Source organism: Coturnix japonica, chromosome 3 (genome assembly GCF_054131305.1).
Source record: "Coturnix japonica strain WE chromosome 3, WE-NBRP24, whole genome shotgun sequence".
Classification (NCBI taxonomy): domain Eukaryota; kingdom Metazoa; phylum Chordata; class Aves; order Galliformes; family Phasianidae; genus Coturnix; species Coturnix japonica.
Window position 1 is genome coordinate 14,089,056 of NC_140665.1, and position 26,826 is coordinate 14,115,881.

The following is a 26,826-nucleotide window of genomic DNA, read 5'->3' on the forward strand; positions in this document are numbered from 1 at the left end:
CTAGAAAGCTCACATATAAACCTGAAATCAGCTGCCATGAAAAATGAAGTCGTATTTCACTTTAGCATAAATCAAACATACCTGTGGATTTCTGTTGAATTCTTCCTTCATATTCCTACGTTATGACTGTTCCCACATACTTTTTCTTCCCTCATGAGGTGCAAAAAGCAGCTTAGTTAAGCCTAACAACACAGTTTATCTTGCAAAAGGACTGTCTGTCTCTCTACTGGGTAACTTCCATCTTACAAAAACTCTGAGGACAGGTTTGCAACTACATAGCATCAACAGCAGGCTGATATGCTGACAAATAGTCAGGCACAGCAGATATAGATGTTTGGTCCCAAGTTCAATAGGGGACTTAACAGTCTGTTAATGTAAGGCCAGATGCCATCTTCTAGACAGCTGCAAATAAGAAGGAGCAGAACAAACTGAAAGCTGTGTTAATGTAAAGCTGATTTAAAGTAAGCAATATTGACCAAAAGGTTGGGGAAAACTAATTCAGGTTTGGCTTTTCTGGGCACCGAGGCCATAAAACAGCCTGCAAGGGACACTGAATGACAGAACACATCTGTCACTAAGCATTAAGTGAATATTTACTCCCCTCCCAGAACGCTACATCCCTTTTTACAGAAGAAAAATAATCTTTGCACATTGGCTTTTATGGGCAGGAAATATTATACATACGTTCTACACCTAACTACATCAGTCCATAAGGCTCCAGTTTTAGTTTTAGCACCATAAGCAGGCAATATAATAAGTATTATTAATGCTTCTGCCAAACCAGATTCCTGGAGCTTTTATTTACATGAACACTGTAGTTCCAAAAACTCTCTGTGCCTGCTCTCTGACAGAGTGCTGTATTTGGAAATCACGAGTGGGAGTTTAAAATAGGTTCAGCACACAGCTCACACTGTTCCCATCCCTGATATCCATATGGGGTTTGGACAATCTGGAGCTTTCTCTGAAAGGACCCACTCTGTGAATATTGCAAAGTTAAGTTCTATATTTGCTGCTATTAGGCTCAGCAAGTTTCAGCACTTTAAGATGTCACTAACTCAATAAACAATGAGGTTTATAAAAGCATCTGATGGCTAAATAGACACGTGCATGATCAAATGTTTGCCACACAAGCAATCAAACAAATTGATGAACATCAAAAAACTGATTATAGAACTATAACTGTTCTATTATTAACTGGCAATCTGCATATCCTCCCCCAATTAATGCTAGAAAGGAGATGTGAGTTAGTGGAAACCTAATTGCTGGCATAACACTTTGTTGATTAGAAGTGCAGTAACAGTCATTGCTTCTACTTCATTTATGCAGGGTCCATAATAATAAGCCAAAGGATGTCAGTCAGTCATTGCTTTCCTGCCAGAAGTTTCTGCCATAGCAATAGCTTCTAGTGTAAATGCACTCCTCTACCCGTGTCACTCAGCTCGGTAATTGCCTTGCCACTCACATAAAGGAAACAATTTCCGGCTCTGATGGGATTTTGTCTGCAATGTGAAACTGCTACTGCAATTGCAGCAGCTAGGTGTTAGATAGGTTACTTTGGCAGATCATAACATGAAACTAATCTCTAAAAAGCAGGTGGAAAGAGAGACTCACAGGCTGGTAGGTGCTAGGAAAATGGTGCTGAGTGATTAACATAACATGCTAGGTGAGGTGGAACTGAGACAGAAAGAATAAAGTGGAACCAAGAGAAGAAAGTTCCTTGGCCATTTTCCTTTCATCAGGAACATCTCTCATTTCAGTATATCTGACAGAAACTCCTATGAAACCACATATGCCAAAGGCTACTGACCAGCAGGGCCACTAACTCAGGGACAGCAAACAAAAGCAAATATTGTCTGCTTCCCTTCTGCAGCAACAGAAACCAGATTTTATTGATCACCCTCCCTTACTTTCCAGGTGGATTCATACTGAGGTTTTCATGGGCAGGCAGAAGAAAGTCACAGGTTTTAAATTGTCCTGAAAGAGATAAACTGATCAGAAATACAGTTTCTCAGTAGCAAGCTGAGTACAGAGCAAAAGTAATGCTCACTTTCCATTGGTTACAAAAACGTACATACAGAACAGTGGCACTTGAGTACTCCATCAGTTACCAGGCAGTCCGACCCAAAGGAACACACATTCCAGCAGTGAGCCTGCTGGAACATTTGATAGGGAAATTAAAAACAACACATCTTCTGTTGCTTCCAATGATGCTTTGGGTTCATATTATATCTACTGCTTTAATATTCAATGTTGGTTTCACATGATTTAGTAACAGGACTGGAATTAATTCTCTTCAACATGCTTCCTATTTTCGAGCCAATGTGAAGGCTTTAAATACATTAAGCTTCTCATCTGATCATGACATTATCTATATCAACCATAGCTCATATTTTTACCATATATATCAAATTCCTGGGGAAAAAAAAGCCTACAAATTTTAATCTTTTGCTCAAACAGTTTGACTTCAATTGCACTGTGTTTAACCGCAGTAAGATACTCTAAAAACCACCGTAGCAGTTCAGAGGTAAAAATGCCCGATTGCTTAAAAGCGACACAAAATCTGAGCTTTTGAGTAATTACTGCCCTTATAGCACAAATTGAATGCACTCAAAGCACAGACTCAGGGAAATCCCTTGAGGTCAGCTGAAGGCCCCTGGTTTCTTCTCCTATCCAATCCAAAAGAAAGCATGGTAGCCATTCAGAAAAACCATAAGAACTCAGGATGTACACCTCCAGAAGCATCCAATGACTCCAAAGGCTTCAGGCTATCAGCTCTTGCTAATTTCAGAACAGCAAAAAGAAATAATGTATAGGCATTTTTCTCCACAAACAACACAGACTTAAATTGAAAGAAGAAAAAAAAAAAAAAAAAAAAAAAAAAAAAGGAAATAACACTATTATGTTCTTGATCTTTAAATATATATATGAAAATAATCACTCCTTGGCAGATATCCGGCTTTGGAATGATCACTTCTCATTCTTCGCATATTGTGAAAGGTTAATGCTGACTACACATTAAATAAAAAGAGAGATGCAAAAACAGCCCACGCTTCACTTTATTGTGAGCTCACTGGCAGCACAACATAGTTGATTTGCGTTGTATTTTTGGTATGGTTTATTTATTTAGCACAGCACTTAAAAGTGAAAAACAAGCAGAAATCAAATAAGCTTGAAACACAACCTGGGCAGAAACATTTTTAAAACATAAAGAACTACTGAAGCAGAATGTAATGTTCAATCACAAGTTTAGGACAGCTTTCTCCACACAGTTCCTTACTCCATGTCTTCAGTAACTCTCTTACACTCTACTCTCAACCTCCCTTGATCTTCCTAGTTTTGTATTCTTCTCCTTCCAATGAAAACCCACTTTCCCAGTTCCTTGTTTGGAGGAAAAAAGGAAAAAATAAAATAAAATAGCGCTGTTACACAAATAAGTAAGAAGCTACAGCATATTTTAAAAAGGAAATGGCATTTCTAACAGATTACAAAACAGAGTGAAGTTGTGTAACACAATGGAAAGTACAGCAATGACAGTAGAACAGCAAGGTCCCAGGCTGAAGCAAGCACAAACCCACTCAAATACAAGGGCCATGGACACAGAAATACAAGACAGAAGCTGGTTACCTTTAGAAGGCCTCCAGTAGGTGGAGATCTCCAACAAGATAGCCTCACCTCTGCTACCAACCTTCAGATGAGGTCTGGGAAAAGGGTAGATCCTGGCTCCAGCCCTTCTGGTTACTCAGAAGCACTGCATGCACCTGAGCTCCCCTGGGTTGGTCCTGCCTTCCCACAAGGTTCTCAATCACTGGTTCAAGCCATTGCTCAGCATTTCTGGTACAAGTACATAGATCTCATCATAGAAGCATGTCTTCCAAGGTACAGGAATTTCTCCAGTAAATGTAATTTTCCCCCCAAAAAGCTTATAAAGAATCACAAAACAACAGCCATGCCCAATAAGCAACATCTGCATGAGGTTCTGTAAAACCTACCTTATCCTAGAATCATTAAGGTTGGAAAAGAACTCTAAGATCATCAAGTACAACCATCCACCTACCACCAATACTGCCCACTAAACCACATCCCTACATGTTGAACTGGAAATGGAAAAGTTGTGTGGAGATGGGAACTTACCTGCATCACTTTTGATTTCACTCCATACACTCTTTACTGTGTGCTTACCTTTGAAATGCACAAAACAGAGCAAGCTCTACTCAAGCGACTACCACATTTGGAACAAACTCACAACACCTGTGTTCTAATCCTTCATGCTTCTACCTGAGAACACAAACTACAGGGTCAGTCAAAGACAAAAATGAGGGCAGTAAAAAAAACGCAAAACCCAACAAACGCTACCACCTATTGCTTTTTGGAACAAAAAAAAAGACATGAACAAATAAAACCAGCACAGATGACCCCAGGAACTTTACTCCACATCTCCCTAAGTGTTCCAGCTTTGCCTCTTCAGAATCCAGCTAATGTCTCCTCCTTGCTCATTCCTGTTTCTGAGATCCCTATTTGTTAACCACCTGTGTCTCCAGAGCAGCTTGGTTAATTTGGCTGTGATAGCTATTAGTCGCCAGGCAACACCCTGCACTAGCTTTTACACAGCTCTCTATTTACTCATTTATCCTTTTCTTTAGGAAGATCAGAAAGTCAGCATGCTACAGACATGAACAGAAGGAAGCACCTCAAATAAGAGCACATTTCTCACACTTAATTCATATCACATTTATAAATATTCATAAGAGGAACATAGCCAAGATGGAGAACAGTATTTTGGGGATAAGTAACAAATGCAGCTGCTGATTAGCTTTGTGAAGGCACACCCGAAAATTGTCACAGCTTTAATTGATTGCAAGAAAGGGTCTTCCATGCATGTCTGAAGCCTTTCTTAAAGCAATAAATGCCCTGGGATATTTCTACTTGGCAGAATGAACCCTAAAACAAAATGCCTTCCATGGTCACTGTAAAAGAGTAGTGAAGACAAAAGACATAAGTGTCACACAAGTAGTCTTCAGGGATTAAAAAAAATACACAAACATTTCTAAATACAGTTCAGCTGACCTAACAAGAATGAGAAAAGCTCAGTACTCCAACAGCTTTTCCCATAAAGCAGAGCTGTCATACTTCACATTAAAGATATCTCATTAATGCTTATGTAAATGTGTAGCAGCCATGTCAAGTCTGCAGGACAGCAAGAGACCCTAAGTGAGTACAGAAACAGAGAGGTCTTTGGAGCTTTGTTTGCATTTAGTAGAATTAAGGAACCCTATGAATATTAAGGTTAATGGAATCCCCAGAATGACTGTGCTCAAAAAGCCAGCCCTATGGAGGTAGAATTCTGCTGAGTTGGCCTCTTGACTTTGATAACTGAAAGAAAAAACCTAAGTGATGCCTCAGACAAGATGTTCTTGTTAGTCACTGTAGGCTTCTTAAATCTTTGGAAGACAACAATATCCAGAAAAATAAGATTCCATAAAGAACCTGTAGAATATCCCATCACAACTAGGTACTCTGAAGACTTGTATTATTGAGATATAAAACACAGGGAAAAAAAGCATCCTCTGATATACAATTCAATTACATACAAGTAGGGGAAGAGATGGTTGACACCGTATAAAGGAATTCAAACATTATCTGATCTTAACAAAAACAGAACCTAGCTTTAGCCACTTGTAAGCTTAGTAAGAAAATATGACTTTCACCCAGCAACCTGAACAGGATTTCAAAGAGTATTTGCATACTCCCTAATCTCTAACTCTTAAGTCTATATTGGCAGTGCTGTATGTGTTGATTTAAAGGGCTGCGTGACTATTAGCAGCTGTGCCTGATTATGTGTCAATTAATACTGGAGCTCCCACAGGGTTAATATGGATGTTTTCCTTCTTCTACTGTTCATTTTTATCTGACTTTGGAAAAAAAAAAATCAATGAATTACCCTACGCATGTTCTCACAGTGTTAATACAGTCGTTTATTATGGTTATTAAGCTGCTATAAATCCCAGAGAACTTTGACAGATCTTACCATTCTAGACAGGGGATTTTTAAGAAACATTTAGGAAACCATTTGTAGGAACTGAATGTCCCATCTCCAAACTACACACCCTCAGAAGCATCAGGCTTACCAATTCTGTCTCATTCACCAAAGTGCTACCCAGAATACCTACCTGTCTCTCTGGTTTCTGGTAACAATGCCTGTCCTGGTGAACACTGATAATCACAGAAGAATATAAATAAACAAATTGAGAACCAAATCTAGAGACCAGAGGGAGGCTTTTAAATGTGGATCAACTTGGGAGGCCTGGAACCATCTGTAGGCCCAACAAGGTGACTGTGGTTAGGTATCCGCCAATGAACGTGGTTGTCCTGCATGGGAATCTGACAGGGAAATTTGCAACTATTACTCCTAAATACACTTCTCAGATACCAAGCAATTAATTGGTTCTTTATTACTTTATTTCACAGCCTCTCTGGTTCCTTAAGTTGAGCTTTGTCACAGAAGCTGCATCCCTTGGTGGGGCTGGACACCCATGCTCTGTCATGTTAGTGCTCCTGTCTATGCACAGACAAAACAAAACCCTTTGGCTGTGATTTTCAAAGGCTACTAAAAAGTTATCATGAGTTGTCTTCGATCAGTCTGCTGTATTTGAAAACTCTCCTTCTTGGCCTTAATATATTTTCTGTAAATAGTGTATAAATGTTCTGGGAATTAATGTTCTCCTTCTCATAGGGACTGCATGACACAAAAAGAAACACCACCTAAAATAACCATCAATTTAAAATTGTAAACAATTTATTCTCAGCCAGCTGGCTTGTGATATGAATGTTTACCTCTGAAAGCATAGCTTTCTCCATTTCCTTTGTGAGTTTGGGCAATTTTAATGGTCTATCTTTGCAATGCTCTTTCACCTGGGAGCAAGATGTGGCTGAGCCTAGTAAGACAGGAATGAAGATAGGGCTTCTTTTTTCACACAGTGGAATTGTTTATGTGGACAACAAAAAATCACCTGAGTCAAATTTTTGATCCTGTTGCTGTCATCAGAAAGTTGATTTGGGCAGAGCAGCTTTTTCTCTTTGGGTCAAGTAAATCCATCCATCTCTCACTATCTCCTGATACCTGCAAAAAGACAGTGTACAGGATATACACATCAGGATGTAATACACAGTCTGTGGGAGGGTATCCAGATAAGTCTATTTTGAAACATTTCCAGCATTGTTTGAATATTCTTGTTTGCTACAGAGTTTGAGATGCTACATACATCATTAAACTTCCATAGGGGTAACATACAGAATAGGTTAGTCAAAGACAGAATGGGAGAAATAAATTTCAGATATAACCTTTTCTGATTGTTTTTTTCCCCATTTTCATCAAGAACTCAAGGCTTTTGGCTGCCAGCAAATTGCAGGAGGAAAATGAAAATATCTTATGTCAAAGATATTTAGACATTTGGTAAGAAAACAGTAAGGTTTTGGTATTTGGTGTTTCCTACTAACACGGAGCTCCCTTGCAACTCTTGAGCTTATTTTATTATCTCCAGAAGATCAGCCATATTGTGTGCCAGCACATGTGCAGAATGTGCTTTCTGTTAATCCCTTGGTTATTAAGCCATGCTCCAGCTACCAAGCTATGGTTCAGGTTCCGAGCAGAAAAACACAAGGCCTGAACTTAATACAGACATAATATATTTGTTTCCATTTCTGACACACCACTGGCCAGCTGTTTCCAAATGTGATATAAGTCAATAAAGTGTAGAAAATGCTCTGACTACACAATTAAAAAATGATAACCCCTTACTCTACAAATGAATATATTAGTGTTGTTAATAATCACTTGCTATTAATGCAAAGCTGTGCTGTCATCTGCAACAGAACAATAGCTGATGGGAGTTATACATGGCCATTACATTACCAGGATGCCTGAAGCCTTATGCTGACAGTAGGTAAAGCAAGCACCAAATTTAATGTATTTAACTGAGTTAAAATATATATGTATATATCATACCTTTAATTTAATATATGCATGTTCTTCACTGTGAACAGTCTGGGCTTCAGGGCACCAGACGGTTTTTTCAGAATTATTCTTATGGATGATAGCACTTTATGGTCTCCAAAATAGGCTTATTCATTCTATTGCTTTCTGCTAACAGGATTTCTGGAAGATGCCCCATCAAGTGTTTTTCTGCGAGGGTGTCCCTGAACCATGAAAACTGTAAACTGATGTGAGAATGTTTTCAGGATCACAAAGCAAATATGAAAAGAATACACTGTGTTCTGATACAGTCCCTTGATGAAAGAAAACATTTTTTCAGGCATGAATGAATGACTGGGAGCTGAGGGGAAAAAAAAAAAAAAAAAAAAAAAGACCCACTCTGAATTATTAACCTGATTTTCAGCTTGATTTCCAACACAAAGTGAAAATAAATAGTCATCATCTCATAAATCCACGAACTCAGCTATCTAAGTAAGGCAACATACGCTTATACTAGCTGAAAATTATGCCAGTTGTATTTATCTAAACCCGTAGACTACCAGAAATCTGTTCCACGTTACTGAGCAAGAATGCCCTGATGTGCTACGGGCATCCAAGCTTTCCAGTTAGACCGTTCCCAGCAATTAGCAAACAGAGCTTTGGTCAGAACAGACCAAATACTAATTTAGAAACTTAAGATTCCAATGGCCTTTCCCTCCCACCCCCCCAACCTCTTCAAACAGAATTTCACTTTCATTTCTAAAACATAGAATTACTTTGTTTCAGGTTAAAGCCCTGATGATATACATACATATTTTTAAATTTGTCATGTTTTAGAGTGGATTTATCCTCAAATACAATCATCTTACACGCTAAAAGTAGAACAAGTTTCAGATATTTACATTTCATGAAGGATATGTGACTAGAGGAGAAACCACTGTCCTTATTATGGTGTCCATACTGCCATACTGGTGTGAGAGGGGTTGTTCAGTCAGCGCTTGGAGCTGCCTAATCTGTTGATGAAATATCCCACATATGAAAATGATATACCCAAAGACATGGTTAAGCTCTGCATTCGGGAAATCCAGGAAGATTTCATAGAGTGTTTTAGTGCTACAAACACCCAGGGAAAGCAGAAGAGAGGGAACAGCGGTGATTGCTCACAAGTTTGTCACTCCAAATATCTCAGTAACAGAAGGTGCTGTTACGTGGAATTTCTTAGTTACGTAGTACTAAGAAAGTCCACAGCACACCAAAATGGTGGAATCTGCTGTGCTGATGGATTAAAGCGTGACCAAATTGGTCAGCAAAGGCTGTGGAGAGGATGGGGTGACCCAAGGTAGGATAATATAAGCCATCTCATGCCAGGCCAGCAGCTCTGTGGTGAGGTCTCCTCACCCCTTCCAACATGGTAGCTCCCCTTCCCTCTCCTCAACTGTCCCTGCTCCAACACCTGGCAGCTCAGTGGACAGGAGCAATGCACCTCAGGCAGCACAGGCTGGTGATGGCCATTGTGAGGGCCCTTCCCTGCAGAGACGCATCAGTGCTAAGCAGGCTGCAACTCCACAGCATCACCCCCAGCCTTCACCCTAATCTCCTCTGAATTGCTCTTCATTGTTATGCTGGTCCTGAACTGGGGATTTGCAATGCTTGGCCACTGCAAGTGCCAAGTCCTAGATTATTTTCATTTTTATTTAAATTCCACCTCAATATTTCATTTCTATCTTTCCTGATGTCTTGGTGCCTATTACTCTTTTATTAGCTTTCTCACTCTGCTTTTGAGCCATCCCCAGCAACGTGCTAAGCACTCCAAAATGAATTTACCTTCTCCCACTGTAGTATTGCTGTTACCGGCAACAGCCTCATCATTTACTCTGCACTAAAACACAGGAAAGGTTCAGCCCTTGGGTAAGCTTTCTGGCTCCTCACTCTAATAACTAGTGCCACTAACACAATAAAATTTTATATCATTTTTATTGGATCCCTCCTAGAGACTTATCGGAGGAGCACTGCTTTGCAGAGCAGATGTGTGAAGCTGCAGACAGAATCGCATCTGTTGCCTTTTGCCACAAATTGTTCCATGTTGTCCCCTGCTGACAACGAAATTTAACATACTGTCACTGCTCATCGCATTTGTAATAAAATCACTGTTGAACATAAGCACATTATGCCATTATGCCCTTCTACCTTTTTTAAATTATTATTATTTAAAATAATAAACTGACCTTATTTCCTCTACAACTCCCTCCTTATTGTCCAGAATAGATTCTCCTTCTGGCCCTGTCATTCCTTGGAGCTGGTCCAGCTCCAAAAGTTTGATACTGCCTTTCACAGCGGTCCTGAGATTGAAAGAAAACCAGTACATGTGAGGTGGGGAAATGTCAGTAAGAATCTGCCACTTCCTACTAAATCAAGAGATATTTGGCACTGCATTTCTTGATTGTTAAGTATTGCTTGCTGGCAAAGATAAATAAGCTGTAGTCCAGATCCAGATAAAGAATGAAAAAAGAAAAGCTGCGCTTCCCCATTGCAGAAAGTCACCAGCAGCCTTTAATATCCAAGCCGAGGCAATGTCTTGCTTTTGCTGCAGCCTTGTATGCTCTGCATATGGCTTGGGTCACTGCAGCCACTCTAGTCTTTAGGCTGCTGGATAAACCAGCTGCTACTTGCTGATTTACACAGAAAATAAAGGAATCTAAGACCACACTGTCAGGCAACGACACTTATTTTGCTTATTTTTCCAAGCTGAGGGAAACTGAATGCCTGCAACATGTGGAGGTGTTTTGGTGCTGTGCTGGCACTGGCTTCCCCCAACTGCATCCAGCTTCAAGATGGCTTGGGGCTGTGGCTGTACATTGCTCTAAACAAAACCATCACCTTCTGCCATCCTCATGGCGAGGCACTGATGAACCACTGAAATATACGGGTATGGAGCCAAGCTGGGAACACAGCCGACACACACAGCATCGAGGGGAAGCCAATGGGATTATGAGTGAAAATCACATCTGCAATAAAAGTGACAAGGGCGGTCACAAGCCTTTTAAGGGGCTCTATCTTATTTGCATTTTCTTATGCTGCTCAGAAAACTTAATGAAGTTTAGCTTCTGACATTAAGATAAACCAGTTCTGGGATATTGCTGTCAGCTGTGCTAATTAAAAGTCAGCCTCTGAGTGCTTAAAGCCTGCTTGAAAATACAGTTCGAGGTAGTGCATAAATTCAAAATGTAGTTGTTACTCCAACTAAACCTTGAAATCAATGTATTTTGTTTGGGATAACACTGCCTTTAAGCTTGAATCAAATGGAAACAGGATAGTTACTTCTTTCTTTTCACAGCACAAGAAACAACTGAGAGGTGCCCACTGGAAAGCATTCCCATGCACTGACAAACCTTCACGTGGCTGCAGGACAGCAGCCCTCCATTCTGTATGCTTCCTTTTACACACTGCTTTGCCAGCTGAACTGGAGCTGTAAGTAACATCTGAATCATTTCTTCAAACAAAGTGCTAAACTAAATTGATACAGATTACAGTGATTAAATTTTAAGGACCTGCAAAGCTGCTGTTAGAGTATTGGGCCTGAATTAGAAATCTTAAAGATGTAATAAAATACTTCTAAGAAATATGAAGTACTTTTTAAATATTTCATGAACAAGCAAGTTAAGAATAGAGCTAGATGTCTGAACATGTGGGATCATCATTATGTGCATTGTAGGAATACAATTACCAACTTGTTTAAGAAATAGCTAGAAAATTAGCACTAGGGAATACAGCAAATTCCTGTTACCATCAAATGTGCTTTTGAAATTAAATTCTAAGAACTCTCACAATATCCATATCCTTTGGAAACATCAGAATACCTGAAAAGCACAAAACAAAGCTCTCTGTCTTCCTTCCTTTCATGTGCTGCTCTCCCCACTGCAGGTTTCAGGCAATGCTTTCCTGATGCTAGAACAGAAAAGCAGCTACAAACCATCAGTATTAGGGAAATATGTCTAAGGAAGGGTGAGAAAAGACACGTCAGAGCAACATAACATGCATAACTTGGCTCTCATTGTTAAATTTGAATGACAGGCATAGGCAGAAAGATGCTGTTTGAAAAGGAAGGCTGTTCCCACTCAAAAGAATGAAAGTGGGGAAAAATAATAGACTTTTTGGGTGCTTATCTCCAGTTCGCATTGTTGGAGTCTCATGGAGTGTAACTTTGGGTTGGCTCTTTGGTTTCTGGCTTCTCCAGTTAGGAAAGCCAGTGAGTTTAGGAGTCCTGTTTTCAGAACCTTAAATGTGGAATTATTACTTGTGTGAAGGAAAGCAGAATGGCACTTCTCTCATCCATTCTCAGAACAGATTTTGGAGAAAGTTGAGGGAAAATGACAAATGGAGAATCATATCTAGTAAAAAAAATACTCTTCATATGAAAATAAACAGTTTGAGAGTCCTTGCAAGTGTGTCTGACTGTACCTGTGTAATGTGGAAAAGAACAACACCAAACACAAAAGCCAAATAGCATTTTTGCTCTTCTACAAGGTAGAGAAAAATAGGATTGCTGTGTAGATGGGAATAGACTACTCTCTAAAAATTGCAGTCGTATTTCCTAATTGGCTGCCTCCTATTTCTGGAGGAAGTCCCCCAGCATTTCTTCTTAGAGGTCTGCAGTGGGTTCCCACTGAGCAGTCAGCTGATGGTTCAAACACTGCCAACTGCCTGCTACACAAATGGAAACCTCTGTTTCCGCTCTATTCTGGAGGGGATGCTGGTAACACAGAGCTACCCTCCATTCCTTGTGGAGGGAATATAAAAGGAAACATGCAGGAAATATGCAACATTAATAAATAAAATGCAGCTACAAAATTCTTTAGTAGGAGGAGGAATGCTACATACTATTACACAAAGGCAAATAGCCAACAGGACTCCCACACACACGTAAGTATTTATATGAAAATACATATACACAGGACAGGACCACACAATTGCTTTCCAGCCTGCCTTGAAGGAAAATACAGCATGAAATTAGTAGTGGCCATCCAGCTGGGATGAGGTGTTCCTCCTGCTGGTATCCAACCGCTTGCTTGAAATTGAACCACTTGGCAGTGGCGACGCGCCACTGCTGGAAACCACAACCAAGTCAAAGCAAATAAACAATCTCAAAATTTGCTTTAAAGCAGAGGGGGAAAAAAAATCAAATGTCATCTGAACGCCTACTAAAATTGGCTGGTGTCTACAAGAGTGCATGGTAGTTCAGCGATTCTCTGCTGAACTTCAGAAACTGAGAGAAACAGAGAAACAGTCTTAGATGAAGCAATAAATAATGGACACTTTCAACACATAATTTGCATTTGAATTAACTAGGCTGGCTAAATTAATTCATCCATTATGAAAGAGGAATTTTACTGTCTGTATTTTCAGGCTCCCTATTGTGCTAAGTTAAATGGGCACTGAAGCAGAGACCACTGGCTTTGTAGAAGTTGCCAGTAAATTAGTCACCTCCTAGCTATTATCTAGTTTTACTCTCATGCTTTGGAAACTTAACACTGATGATAAGAATTGTTACAGGGCCTTGTCTTCTCTCCACTGTTTGCACTAGTGATGATGTACAGCCTCAATTTTTCTTTTATGTGATACGGGGGAATGGGAGAATTCAGCCAAAGGTTTTGTCTGAAACATTTTTCCAGGGCTCCATCCCCAAAAGGATTTAATCACATAAGATAAGTTTATTTTGTATTAAATATCAATTTAAAAGACTGGGAAGGTTGAGAGGGTGATTCCTTTGCTATATTATTTGAATTGCTCCCTTGAGACAATTTCAAGCAATCTTAAAATAGACGGTTGACACAGTATATGATAATAAGTTATTAATTACATAGCCTGTAGCATCAAGAGCTGTCTGGAGGAAGACAAACTTTCCTGGAGACTTACAGAGTAGTGTATATGTTCTGTTGCTCTTAAAGCACAGACATCTTGTTTTCAACTGCAAACAAGTTATGTTTTCAAGAATTGTACCATCATGTTTTTTTCTTTCTTGAAATTGGAACAAATCTTCAGTCACATTTAACAGAGATCTTACAGCTTAAGCCTGGAGATTTTAGCCAGGTAATCTGTTTGTTTTGCAATATTGGTGTGTACATTTATTATTCGGATGGTATATTATGTAGGGAGTGTAACTAAGACAACACGCAAGACAGGTCACTTAAGTACCAATCCCTTGCACTCTATGTAGCCTTTTGACACAATTAGGGTTGGAAAAGCACTTCTGGATTTACTGTAGCAGATTAGGAACACAGATTCAGTGTGAGGAAGATCCCTCTTCAGATGAGCTCAGAGAGGATTAGGGAGAACCCCACTGCATTTCTCCAGGTTACCACAAATTCTAACTTCTACATGAGATGCAAACTCATCTCATGCAACAAGGCTCCAGCACTTTTCTTTCTCCAGCCTTTTCCACATGAAAGTCCATCACTTTCCCCTCTCAGAGCAACTGAAAAATGCCACAAACAATTGAAAAAAGGGAAATGAAACACTACTATTTCCCCTTTGCAAACAAACAGTGGCAAAGGAGGAAACCTGTTCCACAATTCTAGCCATGTTAGGTATCACATCCCTCTACCCATGCTGCTTAAGGGAAGACACACTGCAACAAATATAACGTTGGCAGCTGGCTTCCTAAGGGACAAGCCATGCTATGGACTGAAGGCTGAGATTGGAACAGTGCTTCAATGAGAGCATGGCTCACCAGCAAACCTTTTTAGCTGACTGACACTCTTCTCTGATGTCTGGAGAAAACTCTTCCTGGAAGAGTACAGGAATAAGCAAGTGATGGACAGCTGTCTGGCAGCACACACATTTGCCAGCAAAGCTTTCAACACTTTCTCAGGAGTCACACAGAGGCTTATACCAGGTATCTCAGTTCCTGAGCTTCCACTGCCTTTCTTCCCCAACCACTGATTTCTCCCAGGCAGAAGCACACCTTGTTGCAGCAGAAAACCACACTTAGCCATAAAATCCAAAGGGGTTGCCTCCTCCTCTTCATTCTTGTGACACTGAGAAGGCAGCACCAGGCTCTGTGACAGCCTGCCCTGCTGCTCTGTCACTTCAATACCAAGCGGGATATTAAGTATATTTTATTTATCGTTAAGTATCAAAACCAAGATGTGTTGTTTCATCCTTCATAATCTAAATCTATTTACAGAAAACAAAACAGCACAAAAATAACCCTAACAGTTCCTTCCCTTGATTTTAATTCCAGAGGGGATTAAAATACATCCATCTCCAGAGTGAACTTTAACACTGTAACAGGCCTGGGCTTAAAATACTGATTTTCTTATTAGTAGAAGGTTACAGCAGAAAGCATTCATGTCACAAGGAGCAAGGTTGGACCGACACTGCCCATAACAACTAATGCCCTGGAGCTTTACAGAACTTTTTCTAAGTGTGCACTAGATGAAGAGCACAGAAATTACCTGGCTAAATATAATTAATCTACCTCAAGTGACTGACAAATGATTTACTCTTGGAATAGCCGTCTTTAAACTGATTGTGAACTCTGACTGCACTTGGGTAGAGAACAGCTGGAGTGGATTGCTGCTGAAGGGCATGATGCCTTTCCAGCCAGAGCCTGCTGGTGATGAAAAGGAAGCTCAGCCACCATAGCTAAAGATCTACAGATTAATATTTATTTATTTTCTGTGAGATGACACAAATCAAAAAGTGCTTTCAGGAAGTGAGTGGAAGTACTAGGCAATTCAGCAGCAATGGTAAGGAAGAATAAAACTATCCCACAAATCCTGAGGACAGGCATTCTCCAAGATTGATGAAACCACTTGCATCTTCAAAGATTCAATAGCTAATATGTATTAAATATTATTTATGCATTCCTTTAGCCTTTAAATTGAGGGGGAAACGATGCATTTCATATGCTAGTGTGGATAAGGCAGCTTGCTTCCCTATCAGAGACATTTCACTTTGAACAGAAAATTCTGTATCTCTGAAAAGGTCATTTATTTGGGATGAGTGACAGGTGCCATAAACTTACTCGATGTCATTTGCATGTCAGTTCAGCTCAACTGAACACAAAGCAAATCAATTCAGCCCAGTCAAGTGTAATTACCTGCTGGAGCAGGATACATCGTTCTGCATTAATTATTATTAACAATGCCACAGGAGCACTAAGTTCAATGGCACATTTGAGGTCAGAGCTCTTCCTTTCCAAATGCTTACTTCTCTGGGAGTTTACAACGTGATCATTATGATAATAATAATAATTTTATTATTTGCACTGTGATAGCAATTATGTTCCAATTATGAATGCAAGTTACTAGGTCTGGTGCTAGATAAGCAGGACCAAATTCCAGTTGGAAAGGAAAACAAAAGTCTCAAGAAGATGGGTTTCCAAGAGCTGCAACCTCATGTGTGCTCCTTGAATCTGAGGATATTTGCTCCTGTTTCTTTCCATTGCTTTGAAAATGGCAAATCCTCAGAGCTAGGTCATTGATTTCAAAGGGAAATTTTGCCAGATCACTTTAGAACCCAGGAAAGTTTAATCCTTTCATGTCAAACCTCTGATATATTTTTCAGTCTCTAAACATCAGTTGCTTTAATGGGGGGGAACAGGTGCACGAGCCTCTTTCAGATTGAATCCAGCTGGGGAGCAAAACTCACCTACCCTTGGAAGAACACTGAATGTGGTGGGGTTCTTTTTTGTAGAAATTTAGATATAATTCCCAACAAACTGATGTGCTATGCTAGATGTTAATGTTTTTTACATCTGGCTTTTCCCTCTCCCCCACTTCTTAGAATCATATGGCTTGCGGAGAACTATAACAGATATTTTAACCCAGATGCTTTTTAGTCTGCTTGATAAAATGTGAATGACAAATGCTTGGTCAGCTGCACTTCAACAGAAGTACATACATGTTGTTCATAGAACACAGAGAAAAAGACTAAGAATTGACAGCAGCCAGCCAAAACACATTAGGTCAGCATTTAGCACGTATACAATAACCAAAAACCAAGTCAGGAAGGTTGGAAGTTACTGATCCTTACAGGAATATTAAGAACAATCGTGTGCAATTAAAGTGCCTACCAGCCTGCAGAACTGCTGCATGGTTGCATTGCAGTAGTGCTGTCACTTGCATTCTTTGAATGTAACTGCAGAAGTTTGGCTTTATAAAATTAAAAATAAACTATGGTCTATTAAAAACCAATTAAAGATAAGTCACAAGACTAAAAGCTTGATGCACCACAACTACCAAACTAAGAAGGCTGATCTCATTGGGCTCATTGCTAAACCACCCCATGCACTGGACTGCAATTTCCCTAACAACTTTCCAGAGCATTAGAAATCACGATTCTCAGAAGTTCTCTAGTGTAACTTGCTGTGTGTTATTCACTATAAGATGTGCTTCAAGAACAAAGAACTGATTCTGTATAATGCAGAGCACAATTTGTCTTGTTTTGTAAGACTGCTGCCGAAGTCCTGGCTCTCAAGGTAGCATAGTCAAAATCAATTCTCACTTCCATTCATCATGCCTTGGGGAAGAATGGGTGCAGTCTGTGTTACATCCGTAAGAGCTACTTCTATTATACTCCAGTCCCCCCAAACAAGTATAATTCAATTGATTTTCTCTATACCTCTGAGGTTACAAGGAACAAAGCTAGGCAAAATGGAGGAGAACACCACTCTTCTCACAGGGTTTGGAAAATGCTAGGAAAGGGTGAAGCAGGACTTTTAATAGAGGATGCTCTCAGGCATGTGCGCCCAGAGGCTGGAGACTGCAGAGATATGTCTTCCTAAGTCTCTGGTAACAGTAACAGCATAGGAAAGTGCTTTAACAATTTAAAAACACAGTGCTTACATATATTTATTTATTTAATTATTTAGTGAAGACAGTGCTTAATGGTCACAGGTTACAATACAGGAGATTTTATAGTCTCCTTCTCTGGAGATATTCAAGACCTGCCTGGACGCCAACCTGTGCAACCTGGTGTAGGGAACCTGCTTTGGTGGGGGGGGGGGGGGGTGAACTCGATGACCTCTGGAGGTCCCTTCCAACCCATATGATTCCGTGATAGGAGTATCGTTAACATTAGACTGACGAAATCCAGGAATTGTATCCAGTTTCCTTACTTTCATTCCTGGCCTTGGGGCAGGACGAAAAGAAAATCAAAATGAAAATCAAAAAAATAAAAACAAACAAACGCAACAACCCAAACCACAGAAGTTGCCACACTAAAAAATAAAAGCCCTTTTTTCATGCTTTCCATGTGAAACTGACATCTACAAGTACCAGTTCCTTATCTTGCTCTGTTAGATGCTCTTCAACTACAAACAGCCCTTGCTTGGCTTAGGATCCATCTACTTTTTGTTTGTTTGTCTTGAAACAATGAACAATTTCTATCTTTAATATATCTTTGCTATTGCAATCTAATGGATTCACCAGAAAATTTCAAGCTATGGGAAAACATCACTTTCAGTTATTTTTGTTTCTTCATCAAGAGAACATAAATGAAAAATTCCACTTTCAAGCTTTTTTTTTTTCATGCTTTGAAAGGAAACATCTTAAATTTAATACTACTATTCTTTGGGGAAAAACAAAGAAAGAATCAAAACAAGCACATCTTGCTCTACTGAATCATTTTGTTCCACTGCTTAAATCGCAGCATTTTACTGCATATGGGACAAAGCGCCATTACTCTCTTTATTTTTAAGAAGAGAGCTTTTCAACAGAATATGAATAGATCCACATAGATCTAACTGACGGTATGTATCTGCACCGTGTACTTTTTCAGTCACAGTATAAGAATGGAAAAGTAAGAGTTGTTTCCTTTTTCATCTGTACAGGATGCCATAATATTCCTTAAAACAGTGTAATTCATTTGTATCTCTCTTGCCTTTCCTTTGTGAAAGCAGCACCCTCCATGCTCCCAAATTAAACTGGACCTTCTGCTTTCCTGGTCTGGCATCAAAGAAATCACAGGTGCTCCTGGCAGGGTTGGCCCTCTCCTGCTGAGGAAGGGGTCCTAACAAAGCACCAAACACCAGGTAGGAGGGAGGCATTATTACAGGGATCTCTGCCTGCAGATTTCCCAAAACCACTGCACTCTTCACACAAATAACAGACAAGGAGACAAGGGCTGAGTTCACAATTACCTATTTTACATGAAGTCATAATTAGCAGCAATGTATGTACTTCACTTTAAAATAGCTATGAATAGACAGAGGAATTGCCAGGGACTGCCATCTGCTCTCTATGCCATAATTAACTGCCTGATTACAAAATACATATATATTTATCTAATTAGCTTTAATAGTGCTGCATTTGATGGCGCTGCACCAAAAATAAGGTGAAGAAGCAAGTCCTGCTGCTTTGCAGGAGAGGCTGGAGCTGTGCATAGCTCTCATGAGGACTCATGTTCCAGAGTTCAGCAGCAGCACCATCAGGTCATGATAATGGTGCAGTTGGGCACCCCAAACAGGGCAGTGCAACTTAAGACAGTTCGCATTATCTGTATTTGATCCCATAGAATTATACTGTCAACAGAATCACTTGCCACAGAGACTGGGATATTTATCTATTTTATTTTTTATAAAAATCTCTGAATATATATGTATATTTTTTTCCCCAGTTCTCTCTGGAGCATAACCAGTGCTGCATTTGCTATTAATTTAAGGCTGATTAGCCTTAATGTTTTGCCACAGGACAGGTTTTGTCATTAATTCCACATTTTGAGTTGCAACTCATTTACTTCCTGCAAAACAAACACATTCAGGACCCCATTTTAAAAGTATTTCAGATGCCAAAGGGTACATTTGATAGTGATTTCCAGGGAAGGCAGGAATCCAAATGCATCAAAATCCAGTTTTTCAGCCTCACCCCACTTAACCACTCACGGAGTTTCCAAGGGTTAGCAGAGCTGAACTTCTGTTTTAGCTCAGATAACTCCAATTACAGTAAGCACAGGACATGACTTTGCACAGGAAGTCTCAGCCAAAGGAGTAGAGAAGCTGGTCAGTATCCTCACCAGATTTTGTAGACTCACACCCAATCTGTCAGATTTTCTCCTGTGTACAAACAGCATCTATTATTTACATATCCTCCATGGTTTGCATTGAAGTTCATCCACAAAGTCTGAGAAGTTGACACACAGCCTCTAAGATGCACTGCTGGAGCTCTGAGTCTCCCTGTGCTCATATCAAACCCTGGCAGCAGGAGTTTATTCCCACAGGGGAATACCCACAGCTTGTAGGAGGCAAAGGGCCTGACTGCTGGCTGATTGAGTGCCCTACCATGACCAAGGACTCCAAAGCAAACCCTGGGCAGTGCTGCCCATGTCCCTGCACCAGGAGGTGTGACTCAGTTTATGGGGGGATGTTAAGGCAGAAGAATCACCTCCCCTGGCTCCTTCTCACTTCCCACCCCTCCCTGAAATGCAGCGTGGATGTACAGTGGAGGCATAAGGGGGATGTCCAAACCCTTAATTATCTAATAGCAGTGAACTACTTTCTCAGTACTAGTATACTTTCCCAGGTCAAGATTTTGCCAAATCTACCATCAAATCCCAGTAAATGAAGTGAAACAGACACTTTCTCACTTGGTACTTGCAGTGGTGCCAGATGACAATGGTGACACTGATGTGACTATCACCCAGCACAGAAACTACATTGACTTGGTGACACATGTGCTTGTCTCCATTCTCCAGCTTGCCCCCACTGACCACTAGCTGTAGGCACCATTTGTCAGACTCATGAGGAATCCCTTCATAATGATTTCATGATTTTATTTCAGCAGATGGGTTGAAATCCCCTGACCCCCAGAGCCTGCATAGCAGCATCTTTGCATGCTGCTGGACATGCAAGAATCCTCAGTTTCCTTGCTCTTTTGGGAAGCCAAAGGCTCCTTGCAAGTGCAATGAACTGTCACTGCTCAGGTACAGAATTTAAGTGCTGTACAGAGCTGGCTATATTGCCAATACCATACAGAGGGAGATGGAGATCGCAGGGTTTTTTTTTCCTGGGGAGAGAAAAGTAAGAGAAGAGGAAGGTAATTTTTCAAATGGGATCAATAAAATGATACATCCCTCTTTAGAACCAGTTTCTTGAGTGCTGCTCACAGCCTCTCCGAGCCATAAGAAGGCAACAATTGTTGGAATAACAGAATAGAAAATGTTTTGGTGAATAACATGGAACAGGCTTAACTCTCACATATCCCACAGAATGCACCAGCAGAAAGCTGAGCAAGATGTTTCATCCCGCAAGAATAATACACACAGTGAGCTAAAAAATTCAATAAAGGAAAATCACACCATCATTCTGGGCTTCAGTTTCTTCCGGGAGACACACAGAGCCCTATTCCTCTGACCACAAACCTACTGTTGCCTACTTTTTATTCGTGAAATTAGGATCCCATTCTGTAAGACCATTAACTAAGCAGCTTTACTGCTCTAATGGCATTGCTTCTGTGAGTCCTTCCGTCTGACTCCTGATGGCCTCTATCCAGAAAAGCACTTAAGTATATCCCTCCGTAGCCAAGGGAACATCCGTTCTTTGGCTCCAGAGGAACTTCTCACACGTTGGAATTCACAAGTGTGCTATTGAATCAGAGCCTCCCACTTATCTGTCCAATTAAGAGCATAGGGCTCCTTAATTACAAGTGAAACAAGGCAGGTATTGCGTCTCATTTGTAGGGGCAATTTTGGAGGCCCTGTGAAAGCAATTATTACCAGTTACTTTACAAAATATATACATATACACACATCTATTATTAGAAGCATCCTCCATTTTAAGAAACCTGCTTCTGACCCCGTATCAGAGGTCTCCATTCATCAGCACCGGGGTTACTGCTTGCTGGATTCCATAAGCAGAGCTGAGGCTGTGCATTGCTATGATCCCAAACACCAAGCTTGTACAGACCTGTGCAAAACACCTGAGTTTCCTCTGCACCCCTTAGCACCTGGCTGTTTCACTTCCCCCCAGTCAGAAGGAGCCCACACTGCATCTGCCTGCTCTTTTTGCCCCATGATCTGTGAATACCCACCTGCCTCACCAAGCCACGCTGTCAAGAACTTCTCAGTGCCCCAGGATACTCCTGTTTTCCACTTTTGATACAGATCCAAGCACACATTTCCAGAGGGAAAACAAACATGCATCTACCTGCACACATCTCAAAAAGGCTCACCCTCCTCTGAGCTTCACAGTAATCCAGCTCTAAGCTTACCATTTCATTGTCACGTTCTGCAGGCTTTTCCAAACGGAAAAGCTCACAAACTTCCCTGTCTTTTTCCATCCCTTGCCTTGTTTTTCTTAAACCATTTATTAAGAAAAATGCATTTCATTCGGGAAAGAAAAAGAAATGGAAAGAAAGAGATATTACGACACGCAGTTTTCTCCCTGCCTCCACTGCTCTTGGAGCAGCAGCAACACTGATGGCAGCATCAGACACAGCTGCTTCCAACGTTGCAGCTGCTTTGGTTTGGGCCATTAGGTTACAGGGCAGACTACCACAGTTTTTCACAGGATAAAGGATTATGCATCCGAGCAGTGCAGATGGAGTCTACGTGGATCAAGATACTCTTTGCACGAGAAATGAGAAAGCCATCCCCAGGCAAGGGCACAGCTGGAGGTTTAGCTTCTATTTGTGGTTTGCCACCTAGTTTGCTTCAACTTTAAGGCATTCCATCCTTATAACTTTTTGTCTTTGTGAAATTCTTTGAAACCTCACAAAAACATAGCTGGATATTAGAGGTCACTGCACAGCACATCGTCTCTGTGGAAGCTCTGAAGTTTCTTCTTAAGCATGCAGCACAGTCAAAACATAAGTGAGAGTGAGCTAAGCCCAGTCTGACTGTGGATAATGCTAAACTTTACAACAGTGTTTTGGACTATATGATCTTAGTGGTCTTTTCCAACCTTAATGAATCTATGATTCAGTGCTTTAAAACTTCAGGTCTCTAAATCTGAGCAGATGCTCTCTGATCTACCTGCATCTCTGATCTACCTGCTGCTCCTTTAACAGCCTCTAAATAAGTTCTCAGGTTGGATCTCCAGAGCTCGCTGCTTCCCAGGGCAGCAAGGCTGGAGACACATGATGGTACAGGGCTCCTGTGCCTATCTCTGGGCACTGCATCAAGCATGTCCTCAACACCCCCATACATGTGCTTTTCTATGCCACATTATCATCCAGAGACAGCAGAAGCACTGACATTTAGACAACCTAAGTAATGATAAGCTAACGATGCATTAATTATGACAGATGATGAGCTTTGCCATGTATAGAAGGAGCACTCTGCAAAAGAACGAACAAACATCTTTTTTCCCTTGACTCTGTGGATGCCCAGCATCTCTGCACAGAGTAAGCATCCTCCACAGCTCCCCCTCCACCAGCCAGCCCCGTGGTGATATTTGATTGGATTTTTGTCACCTCTGTGATTTGGTAGCTGGCTTCTAGACAGTGGGCAACAAGAGTCTAAGTGCTCTCAGAGAGCTCTCCTAGCAAGGGTTTTTCTTTACACAAAAAAAATTGGATGACAGCATGATGCCTGCACTTGTCAGCATCCCTGACACCAACCACTATTCTCATTGATCTAACACTTCTCCAGTGAGACAAAACCAGGGACCAGAAGCCCCAGCCTGTATAGAGGAAACACTGCAATAGGGCTTAATAAAAAGCAATTAATGCTTGAGAGATTCTTGGGATCTGTGGAAAAAGTTTAGTGCAGTGTTTTATTCCTCAAATCTATTTACGGGTCACACATAAAGCAGAGCTTTCCTGCAGAATGCATCACACAGCATGCTCTGGGCAGCATCCTGCTGAGAAGCTGTGGTTATTCTTAAAACCCTGGAATATCCTGTATTAGTATTAATGTTGTTTGATGTGCCTCAGATGAAGTTGTGAACATTGCATCAACAGACACAACTTGGCCCTGGAGGTTATGTTTGAAGACCCAGAGCTTCCACAGGCACACTGGTGGCTGCAGAACATCTGCATGTCCTGCAAAAACATTCTAGTGATGACCCTCCTCACTGGAATATCAGGTGTCCCAATTACTTCTTATTAAGCACAGCCCTCTCAGAAAGGACCTGGAAGCAAAGACATGATCCTTGAGGTCCCTTCCAACCCAGGTCATTCTGTGAAGAATTAGTAAGGTTTAAGTCTATAACCAGTAAAAAGATTTTCTCTAAGAAGCCTGAGTTCCGTGTATAGGGAGAATGTATTCAGCAAAACCAATGCTCCTAGCTTTTCTTCTCTCTGCAGTTGGCCTCCCTTTGTGTTACTCTGAGCATGTGCCTCTATGCTCAGCTATTAATCCTGTAAAGCTGCTAGGAACACATCCAGTATAGGAAATGGAATATAACAGTGAAAGCACATCATCTTTGGTGAGATTCCAGGAAATGCAAGGGAAAAAAAAAATCCTCAACAATGTGTCCAAATAGGAATGTGTGAAAAAAACGCTGGACAAACATGTTGTGCAAAACCTCAGCGCAACCACATTTGCAAATATCAAACCAAGAGTTAATTTACTGCAAAGTCTGGTTGTTGTTTTTTTTTGTTGTTGTTTGCTTTCATTATCCCGTTAAATAACAATAAAGCCCAGGAAGCCTCAGCAGTAGGTATGTGAAAGCCTAGAAGAAGCCAGCTTCAGTCACAAAGTGAGTTAGCTTCAGTCTTCAGAAGGAGACAGCTGTGACAACTTCTGAAGAACAGAACATGCTGAGGATATATCCATCCTATTTGCAAGAGAAAGCACACCAAAGCAGATGCATACATTTGGTCTACTGATTCCCCTCCCCCCCCCGCATAACAAAGGAAATGGACTTTTACTGAGACAGGCTTCTTTTGTGGGTTTCACCTGCATCTGCAGGACCTTACCAACTCATTCAAAAAAGCTCTGAAAAAAGCTCTGCTCAGTAGCAATACTACTTTGTGTATTATATTCCTACCAAGCCACAACACAATTCTTTCTTAAGTTACTGAGATGAAGCAGCTCTACTACCACAGATACGATATCCAGCTCTCAAACACCCTGATTTGATATTTACACTTGGCCCATTGCAGCTTGTTCACCTTGAACTCGTGTTTTCAAATGAAAACTGCTAAGAGCTCCCCAGCTATAGCTGACAAAAGGACAAGCAACATCTCCCTCCTCTACTGCAACAAAGAACTTTGCTCAGCTGGAAACATCAGATCAAGGCATTTAACACCAATATTTGAGTGACATTCAAGACCAAGGTCTATCTCAAACATCTTCCCTAGGTCAGAAGGAACAGGATTCATACCCTTCCTGCTTGGAGAGCCTGTCAGTGTCACATGAGCAGATTGTATACTTCAAAAGCCATGGCTCCTTTTGTACTTAGGTAATGCAACTTGCTTCTTTTGTCAAGTTATTATTAAAACAAATTCTCCATAGGATTTAAACAGGGCAGGAAACAATTTCAGGAAAAGCCCAGCTTTTATGTTGGATGCAGAAAAGGCACAGCATGTAAAAGATGACATCTGAAGCCCTTGTTTTTGTTTCTTTTTTCCCCTTATTTTCCTTTTTTCTTTTATCTCCTCATCAAATGAATGAGCTGAGGGATGGTACCTTAGAAAATAACAGTTTGACAAAGGGTTACACCTCAGAAAGCTCAGTGGCATTAGTCAAAAGATTTTTTTTTTGTCCCCCCCCTCCCTAGAGTCACCCTGAATTTTGTGCAGAAATCCTACTGCTTTACACCAAAAGCATACGCTGGTTAAAACATACTGAATTGTCCTAACAATAGCAGAGTATCTAGCCTTTGAAATAGCAAGGGGGGCTGATTCCTCACTCCTGCCAGCTGGGCCTCCTCACGGATTCAGATCCTTGCCAGGTAATCCACCCATATCTTGTATAGTTCCATCGTTGCTACCCTCTTGACTGAGTAAAAATAGTCAGAATAAAATGAAGACAAAATGCCTTTTCTCCTTACTTTGCCTCACTTCAGGCCAGAACAGCTCAGCATCTTAGAATTCCTCCAGGGAAAGGAGCTCCTTTCTCAGCTCTTCCAATGTTATCACTATCCCAGAGCTGCAGGTTCAATGAAATTCAGTGACCTGTGTAATCAGAAGGCACAGCTCATAGGAGACGCATCTACTCCTCACTGCATCCATAAAGGTGCAGACTTCTTTTCACCCACAGAAACAACTGTGTCCTCTCCACCCTGTAGCAGTGGCACACAGCCTTCCTCCCAGCATCTTGCTAAGGGGGAAATACTATACCTGAGTCAGCTGAAGTACAGCCCCAAAATGCCCCTCTCTAGCTGTCTCACCATGGTCCTGGCTTGGTCCTAAAAACAGCCTGGGCAAGGTGACTACACAATCCATGGTGACCTCGCATTAGCTCTTGCTATTCTCCTTTGCCCCAGGATCAGTTAACTCAGCTGCACTTTGGTCAGTAGCTCATTGCAAAGTATGATCCTATGTGCAAATTACACATGTGGCAACAGGCACTCATGGTTCTTATTTCTTCATAAAAGAAGAAGAAAAGACGTGATTCCCTACAGCCCTTCTCCTGAGAGCACAGACCTTCTAGGGCCCTTGGGTTTGCTCTGTGATGGGCAGCAGTGGAAGCACTGCAGAGTAGACAGAGGATCCTTTCTTCAGGATAGGGTTTCAGACAGCTTTGTGCCTGCTGCTTTCCATTCTCAGCCTCAGTAATGCTGTCCCTCTGGGCTTCCCAATATTTCCATCTTCTGCATTTGCCTTCAACCTTTCTCTACCTCTGTACCAGAGCAAGAAGGAAATAAAGACCTCATACTACCAGTTCATGATGCAGAGACTATGATCTTTCCTGGCAAGGACCTCCCCAAAGACTTCAGGACAGGGAATGAAAGGCTAAATGTGAGAAGCTAC

At 40.9% G+C, this 26,826-nt stretch overlaps 1 protein-coding gene across 5 annotated transcripts in view; it reads right to left on the reverse strand.

The window, feature by feature from the left end:
* The window catches only part of SPTLC3 (serine palmitoyltransferase long chain base subunit 3), a 281,441-nt gene that overhangs the window by 138,851 nt on the left and 115,764 nt on the right, over positions 1–26,826 (reverse strand). For 4 of the 5 annotated variants that reach the window (XM_015857148.3, XM_085542794.1, XM_085542797.1 and 1 more), the window contains exon 7: positions 7,008–7,117. The gene's annotated coding sequence lies outside the window, so the exon portion shown is untranslated. Of the gene's footprint in view, positions 1–7,007; positions 7,118–10,194; positions 10,304–26,826 lie in introns of those variants that run through there. The other variant, XM_085542795.1, reaches the window with a different exon arrangement.